The sequence below is a fragment of the Oryzias melastigma genome, linkage group LG16 (assembly GCF_002922805.2).
Source record: "Oryzias melastigma strain HK-1 linkage group LG16, ASM292280v2, whole genome shotgun sequence".
Taxonomy (NCBI): domain Eukaryota; kingdom Metazoa; phylum Chordata; class Actinopteri; order Beloniformes; family Adrianichthyidae; genus Oryzias; species Oryzias melastigma.
The window spans coordinates 21,881,307-21,890,652 of record NC_050527.1 but is presented as its reverse complement, the minus strand read 5'-3'; the positions used below and the strand labels follow the sequence as shown (position 1 = coordinate 21,890,652).

The following is a 9,346-nucleotide window of genomic DNA, read 5'->3' as shown; positions in this document are numbered from 1 at the left end:
ATCAACGTAATTCCAGTGGATTCTGAAGGGGAGAAGCGACGCAAGCTGCTTTTCTCCTTCACAATCCACTGGAATTACGTTGATTGTGCAAACAATAAAAAAGTTACAGTAAATCAAAGACCCTAAACACTGGAGCTCTGGTGTTAAAGGGTTAAATTGCCGTTCTCCATGTATTTTTTCTGGTAAGGAAAAATCAAAATAAAGCGGTCAATCCACCCAAGTCAGGTGGGCTTTGGCTTATTTGTGTGCAGGCCAGTTTTCCCACTTAAAAACCAGAAAACGCCCTTTGCATGAGTGAACTAAGCAATTCCACTGACGAACGCCAGTGGGGAAAGCACCTCTCTCCTCTGCCAGCTGTGTGAACAGCAGCCAGAATCAAAGCTGTCACTGTTCACTGCTCTCTGCTGCAGTCTTCATCCTACGTGAACGAGAAAGCACACCAACGGATGCTTTTAACCCGGTTTTAACCTGGTTGTTTATTGAGCACAAACTCCAGAGCTCGACAGAAGGGAGCAGCTTCTTCTGTTGCCAGTGTGTCTGACAGAACTGAGCTTCAAGTTCAGAAGCTGTCCTCCTTTTTCCAAAACACTCTTTAGGTCAGTTTAACTCCTGTCCAAGAAGATACTTCAGTGGATTAAAAGTAAGAGATACTGCAGAGCTTTGATGGGTTTGCAAATCAAGGTAAATAGATTATTTTAACAAACACGAATAAATCAGAAAAGAAAACATTCTGGACAGAATAAAAAAAAAATAAATCTGGCCATCACTTATGTCCTGAGGTCACTTTATATCCACTTTATTGCAACTTATTGGCTGACTTCAGAAGTTTCTTGCATAAGAAGCATATTAATCCCAAAAGGTTGATTAAAAGTAAGTCAAATTACTTTTATTTTATATCTTTATCGTTTTAATATGTTTGGAATTGGATAAAGCGTAAATTATCTCACACTCTGACCATGAGCCTTATTGGTCTCAGAGGGAGTTTCAGTGATGTGTGAATTGAAACCTTTCTGATTCTTGCAAAACTCAGCTTTGATTGAATACATTTAACAAGGTTTTAGGTGAAAATACACTTCTAGTGGTTAAAACTGTTTGGTACCTGTATGTCAACCGAGTGCAGGGATATATGAAAAACATGATATCACAATATATATATATATATATATAAGGATGTAAAACAATAAAGTATATTTTCAGTTATGCAAAAAAAACTCTAGTTTTATTTTGAAAACAGGAAGCTTCACTGACATTTTATCTTGAAGATTTGTTTACTTATTTGGCTTTGTTTTATTTCATAAATTGAAATACAACATTATTCTGTATTTCAGAGCAATCAATATTTTATTGCATGATAATTGACTGTACTGTTCTATATTTATAACGATCGTTAATCAAAGATTTGGACGTCGCGAATATTCATAGTCAAACTTTTGGGAGCAGATCCAGAGAATCCGAGCGCTCAGATATTTGTTACAGTCCTGTTCCACAGCCCTTATCTTTTGTAATTTCATATGTTCATTTTCGTGGACTGTCCTTGAATGATAGACGGTTTGTTGTGTTAGCATCGGTGCGGGAATAGCCTCCTAGTACAGTTTACATATTGCTGTCTTCTGCTAATCGTCAGACATTTTGAATCCAAAATGCTACCAAATGCCACCTCTTTTGCTGAAAGTGCTTCTTCTTGGACTGCCTGCATCGGTGTATCTACTGTTTCTGGGGAAACAGCTTTAAGCCTTTCCGTGTCCATCGTTCTGCACTCATGTTAAGTAACGTAAGCCTATTCTAAACTGCTATAGAAAAAGAACAATCATTTTTTGGGCCAGTTTTACTTAATTGTCTGCAAAAGTTGCCAAATAAATGATTGCGACAACGCCACACAAACTACTTCCTGGTGACCAGAAGTACTTTATTGTCAGAAATCTTAAAACATTCAATTTTATTGTTTCTTATCTGTTGGTTCCATTTTCGATTCAATACTTTAATGGGAAAAATGATTGTTTTTTCTCTAGCAGTTTAGAAAATGATAATTATATGAAACAGTCATTTAATTTTTTTATTTTTTCTGTTTATTTTACTTTGAAAGATTGAATATTAAAAAAATCATGTGTCTCTGATTTGGGGGCCGGGCCAAATGTGGAGGTGGGCCGTTTCCGGCCCGGGGGCCGTAGTTTGGGGACCCCTGCCCTAGAGCACTATCTCTGGGTGATTTTTAACCCAGCCAATCACCCAAATCAACTTCAATATGTTGCATTTTTCTGAGTGTCATGGTCCCTGGGTAAAGTCCCACATGTCCAGGAATGGGTAGACCAAAGGCCAAGTCTCCAGTATCAATATTTTTTCAGGATTTTTTTTTCTTATAAAATTCCTAATTTTTCAATCATTTTTAAGCATGTTTTTAGGATCTTCCTATATTTCTATTTCCCATTTTGTTCAATAAACAGTTGAAAATAAAAGAAAATAACTGCTCTAATTTGATCTATTTTGTTTTATGACAAATACCTTTCATTGGGTATATTATATTGGATAAAAATTACCTGGAAAAAGTGATGGTGTGACTTTTTCTAGCGAAAATATTCTAGGGTTAAAGAGATCAACCAGAGATTGTCTTGAACTGAAGTAAACTGAGCATAATTTTGAAACCACTTTGATATTTGTTTAGGGCGCTTAAGACTCCATTACTAAAAAGTCCTGATCCACCTTAAGAAAAATCTTCATTTCGGTGCTGTGCTGGGAAAAGTTTTTAAAGATAAAATTACCCATTTTGGCTCTCATTCCCAATTTTTCAGCAGCTTGTTTGCCAGCTGTCAAATGGTTTGACAGATTGAGGATTTGGTTAGTTTGCTCTGAAATGAAGCATAAAAATGTTAATTCCCTTTTCCACCCTTTTACCTTGAATCTGTCTGATTCAAATGTTCTTCTGTGAGAGAAGGTTTACAGTAAAAACATGGAATAATGAGTGGGATAGGCTGCCTCTCTCCGACAAATGTCCAGCCACAAAATGTCGAAACCGCTGAACTATTTAATTAAACTTCTCATGGAGGTAGAATGGACTTTAACAGTTTAAAAATGAGATTAAATATTCTATCACACAATGATACTGATATTCGTCAGATTTTGCTCCGACACACATTCTCCTGATCCCCTGCAGAGATGACAGATTCAGTGAAATGAGAGAAGGATGTGTGATTCTTTGCAATCCTCCCAACATGGGAGTCGGGTTTGCCTGCTGCTTCTCAATCTGCAGACCCTGAAGGAATGATGGGGCGGAATGGGGGGGTTGGGAGAATATGAAGCACCGTAGCTCTGGCTAATTATTAAAATGACCGTTATTATGGGATTATATGTGCCCTTGAGTGGCTGAAGGGGTAGAGAGACCGGAGCAGGCACAGAGCCAAAGAGTCCAACAGGCGGATCCCACGACCCAGACGCGCCTGTACTTTCCTTCAACATTTTTGTTTGGATTTGAATGATTTCTCTACAACTCCCATATCAGGAGAGGGAAACGCACAGCCAACATCTCCAGAACGTCTTCTTCTAAAACCAACTTAGTTATGTTTACAAGTCTACTTAAAGATTTTAGAACCATATACAAGGGCCAACATTGTAACATGAATGAAAAAGCATTAGATGAAAGGCTTTTAATATTTTAAAACATGATCTGAACATCTGCTGGCTGTAGCTTCATGTTGATCACATAAATTCAAGAGTATTTTTAGCTGCAGATACATCCCAAAGATTCAAATATCAAAAAACGTTTAATATTTTTGTCAGTCAATTCAATAAATCAAAAACTTGCTTTATATAGAATCATTGCACACAGATTTAAATCCTTCAAGCCTTTGTTATTTGCATTTTATATTAGTATAGTTATAAACTCTACAATTTGGTGTCTGAGAAATTTGAATATCATCAGCAAAAAGATTGGATTAATGAAAAAAAAATGTTTTTAAGAACTCCTGTCAGTTTTCAGAAAATGAAGTTTATTTCTATGCACTTAATATGTGGTTAGACCTCCTTTTGTATAAAATACTAAACCAGTGCATGAAAGATCAGCGCATAAAATACTACATCAGTACATGAAATACTACATCAGTACATGAAATACAACATCAGTGCATGAAATACTACATCAGTGCATGAAATACTACATCAATGCATAAAATACTACATCAGTACATGAAATACTACATCAGTGCATAAAATACTACATCAGTACATGAAATACTACATCAGTACATGAAATACTACATCAGTACATAAAATACTACATCAGTACATGAAATACTACATCAGTGCATTATGGTCATCCTGTGACTTTGCAGAGGTGAAACAGAAACCCAGGTTTTGTTGATAGTTACCTTCAGGTCAGATGAATTGTTGGGTCTGGTGTGTCTTATTTTCAATTTAACAGTTTATCCATTTTTTATTATTTATTTATTAGGTTCAGATACTTTGTCAACCATCAAGCACATTAACACCATAGTGACTGGCACAGCTGGAGACATTTAAGAAGTGTGCAACAGCTTACCAAAAAAAGTAACTGTAAAGTATGAAGTAAGAAAGTTGTAAAGGGGGAAAAAAAGTAAACTAACTAACTAAACTTTAACTTATTTACAAACAGCTGAAGGACATTGCGTATCAGTTGAACCACAACATTTTGACACATTTTTGTGTGTCCTCTCCTGTTCTACAAAAAATCAATGGACGTCAATAAGCACAACCAGTATTAAGGTGCACCAGATTATAATGCACACTTTCTATTTCCCAAAAAATATGAATTTTAAGTGTGTTAAAAAATTTGTCAGGGGTCACTTAATTAGCTCGAATTTCATTTTTGGTTTGTTAGATTCACAATTCTGGCAGAGATGCAGCAACAACAGTGAAATTAACTATTTTTATGTAATCACTGCTGGCAGTACACTTGCTACTACTAATTTTGCTGCATTGAGACGATCATATGTGGCAGGGTGTCTTTTATTTTGAAAGGAACTACTGCCAAAAGTTAAAAAAACAGTTATTTTCTTTTAATGTTTGTGTTTTATTCATGCAAAATAAATTTATGTATCATAGTAGTAACAAAAGCATAAATACAAATCAGCGTCTTAATGTTTTAAAGGATGAAGGAAGACTTTGTGGCTCCTACTGGGTTGTAGTCAGTGAGAATCAACCAGAATGGCTCTCTCAGACTTGAAGGTTGCAGACAGACCCCTGTCCTATAGCATCGATTGTTGACTTCCAAAAACAGTAGATCATCACCAGGAGATGACATGGTGTCTCAAACCAACACTGACTGTGGAAACTTCACACTGGATTTGAAGTAGTTTGGATTTTGTGGCTCTCCAATCTTCCACCAAACTCTGGAACTTTAATTTCCAAATGTAAATCAATAATTGCTTTTTGGGGGGGCCATGGAGCAGTGGTGGAGCGGTCAACTTCTGATTGAAATATTCCCGCCTTGCTCAGCCATGTGTTGAAGTGTTCTTTGGCAAGACACTGAACCCCAAATGGCCTTCGAGGAAAGCGCTATACAAGAACACACCTTTTACCATTTCTAACTGAAACTTTGGACCATTTAGCAACAATCCAGTTCTATTTCTCCATAATTCAGGGAATGCAGCCTTTCTAGCCCAGCTCTAGAATCCTTCTGAGTGAGATAACTCTTGATTCTGGCCTCGTAATGCTCCCCTACTTTATTAAATGACTTTCACGTGACAGCCCCATTAACACTGCACTTTTTCCTGCAACACTTTCTCCTTTCACTCAATTTTCCGTAATTATGCTTGGATACCACACTTTGTGAACAACCAGCTAGTTTAGTAACAACCTTTAATGGCTTGTTCTCATTGTGAAGGGTGTTGATGAATGTCATCTGGAAATGTATCACATCAGCAAATATATGTAGCTACTAAGAGACCATTAAAGGCTCAGGAAACCTTTGCAGGTAATTAACTGATTGTTTTGTGGCACCATGAGTTTCCAACTTTTTGGTACTATATTCTAATTTTCTAAGCCACTGAATTAGAGGTTTTTATCCCTTATAGTTTACGAGATTGAAGGTTACAAGATAAAAAGGCTTTATATATTCCAATTTAAGTTTTTAACTCTACTTTTTCAAATGAGTGACAAAATGTATTATTAAACTTTTGTAACTTTTTGAGGATACAAAAATGATACTGAACAATCAAAAGTAAGTTTGTTTTTGTTGATGTGGATGAGAATAGAGTTAACATAAAGAGATCATCATCAACAGACAACCTTGACTTTTTACACCTTAGCCAGTCTTTTAAATGAAAAAAAGCAACTTAAACATCTGTGATGAAGGTAGATGTTCTATTGGGGGAACAAAAATTCTCAATTTATAAATGATTAGTTTTCAGTGTTTAGGCAAAACTGGAGTCAAAAAGCATAAAGATTGTTCTACTCTGACCATCTGGATGACAGGAACTAAGAATAGTGTGAGCCTCTTACATACATGAACTTCAGCCGTGAGGATTAATGGACTCCTCGGAGGAAAGGGATTGCTCAGAATGAAGAAGGTGCAGTCTGCAACAGACACACAGTGACAGAAGACAACTCATGTCAGCAGTTCAGCTCAGAGTCAGTGAGGTCAGATAAGTTGAATTTGCTTAGGGGCTGACCTCTATGACCCTCCGAAGCCGTTCAGTCCATGTCCAAATGAACCTAACGGCCCACAGAAATATGAAGCTATTCTCAGAACATTTCTCCTCTTTCTCCTTGTGAGTAGATGCATCATTTTTGTGAAATGACCACCAAAATTCCCCTCTGAAACGAGGCCCCCTCCTTGGGGATCTTTTAAAAACGTTTTGCTTGTTTTGGTTGCTGTTGAACTTGGCCATCTTATAATCCACCAACGATTCTCCAGCAGAAGACTTGTAGCCCTGTAATGAATGTCCCTCCAAATAAACCTTTGGAACTGCTCTTGGACATGACAGACACGACTCTGCCATGGAAAGGTGGCTTCTTCGGTCTTTGAGGAACCGTTTAATTATCATCTGTGGAAATGAGGGCCGTCTGCTCCAGTGAGGCGTTCTATTGTTTCACATGAGGTCAGAAACCTTTAGAAGTTAAAAATATTGGAGGTCAAGCTTGAAGTGAAGTTGATTTTCTCTCTGTTGATTGGCATCTGTTTACACTGTGTGCCAGCTCACCCTTCCAACGGGAAGTCATCTGTGTGTCAAAATTTCTTTTTACCTTACATACGTTTTAATTATTTCAGACAACACATTAACACTGAAGTCAGAAGTTCTGTTATTGTTTTGTTGCCTCGGCAAACGAGAAAGTCACATGCTCAAGAACAACTGATCCAGTTCTTCCTCAGAGAGGCCATTGAACTGCTGGTTTGGTACATTTATAGAACCGTTTTCACTGTCCAACTTACCTCTGAGATTATATTGTTATTGCTGCTTTTTTAGTACTTTACTTCCTAGTTAAAATCCAGAATTACAGAACAAAATTAAAGATCCACACCTAGTTTGGGTATTGTTAAAAGTGTAATTGTGGCATTAGTTTAAAAAACAGCTGCTTTTGTAGGTGTGTTAGTCTATTTTGTTTTACTTTGACTTTGTTAAAAAATATGGCTTATGAGTATCAAGACCACCAGATTTATTTATTTACATATGAGAATGAGGTAATAAAATTATGAGAAGGAAGTCACTTTTTTTAATAGAGTTGTATATTTGTGAGAAAGAAGTTATACAATTAATAAAGCAAAATCACAAATTTCCTAGAGAAAAGTCAGAAACTTATGTGTCACAGACTAGCAGACAGATGGTTCCACATGCAGCAGATTTATTAGTTCAGACAGGAATGAAGCACAGCTAAAAGTCCACAAAGCTAGACCAAGGTTAGATGAGCAGAGGTCTGGTACGAACATGGAATCCTCCAGAACGACACGAGAGTTGTCAGATTCCAGACGAGGGTCATCAGAGAATAGGAAGGGTCAGACCAGAAGACCAGCCGTGTTTAGACTTTAGAAACACTCAGTGAAGCAGCCTCAGAGGCACAGACTATACTTCACACTGAGTGAGGCTCTGTACTGGTAACAGGTGGGTGATTGTCCGATTGGAGTCAGGTGAGTTAGAACTCTGGAGACACACGTGACCAGAGGGGAGACAGAGCCCTGACATTATGCTTCAAAAAGATATCATTTTACAAGAAAATAAGCCACGCTTTAAAATATTTTAACAAAAACAATGCATACTATTATCTTAATTTATGACGCTGACTTTTTAGAGCAACCGTATGGACACCACACTCAATAAAATTTGCTTGATCAGCTTTAGTTTTTTTTTTTTTTAAATGTACATTATTTTCATTTTTTTTCCTTGTAAAATTGCACATTTTAAATCACAAATTTATTATCCTGCAATTTTTTTTTACCCTTGTAGAAAAATTTGATACTACTTTGCATCATTACATTGTCAATTTTTATAATAAATGTGAATTATATTTATGTTTGGGCACAAATAAATACATAAATATGAAGATTGACTTGAATTTTCTCAAAGTGTAAAGTCCATTTTTATTTTTGACAGAAGTTCATATGACTTTCTTTCAAAATAAAAGACTTCCTGTCCCAAACAGGAACATCCAAGTGAAGCAAAGGCATTCGTAAACAACACGAGACAAAACTGACATTTTCTCCTGTTATACTTTAGGTTTACTTTGGTGAGTCATCATCCTTTTTCCTACTTACTACTGCTGTTAACTGGAGCATAAACATGAAACATGATTGGTTAATGACCCAGTAGAAAAAGTATATGAAGAATACACAAATCTATATATTTTAGCCACTTCCCTCTGAATAGTTACTAACCATTGTTGTGCAGCGTAAGATAAAATATACTTTAAAGTCATAAGATAAACTCAGCAATCAGAAAATATCAGACTTCTTATCAAAGTGTTGACAAATATTTATAATGTGAGTATTCTGGAGGAAGCACAGAGCAAACAAGACCTAATGATGTCAGCAGGGATATAAAACCACTACAGTTTATTGTCTTGGTTCACCTCAGCCATTTAACTGTTGACACAGTTAACTTACAATAAGATGTTTTCCTTTCTTTCATTTTTGGTTGTTCTCACCACTTGATTGTGAAGACGTCCTTTGACTCATTGGTTTCTGAAGAAATAGTTCTAAATATATTGTGTTCTTCAGATGTTTCCATTTTCCAGAAGATGGTGTTGCTAAATATTTGTGAAAATAGGCAAGCAAATAGTAGACGGGTGTTTTTTTAAATAACCACAATCTTTCTCCTTCATAACAATCAAGCCAAGCATTTGAATATTAATTAATTACTGAATGCTTAATTTAATCTATTTGACA

At 36.3% G+C, this 9,346-nt stretch overlaps 1 protein-coding gene across 1 annotated transcript in view; it reads left to right on the top strand.

Annotated features, from left to right (window-relative positions):
• The window catches only part of me1 (malic enzyme 1, NADP(+)-dependent, cytosolic), an 81,239-nt gene that overhangs the window by 52,848 nt on the left and 19,045 nt on the right, over positions 1–9,346 (top strand). The window lies entirely within an intron of this gene.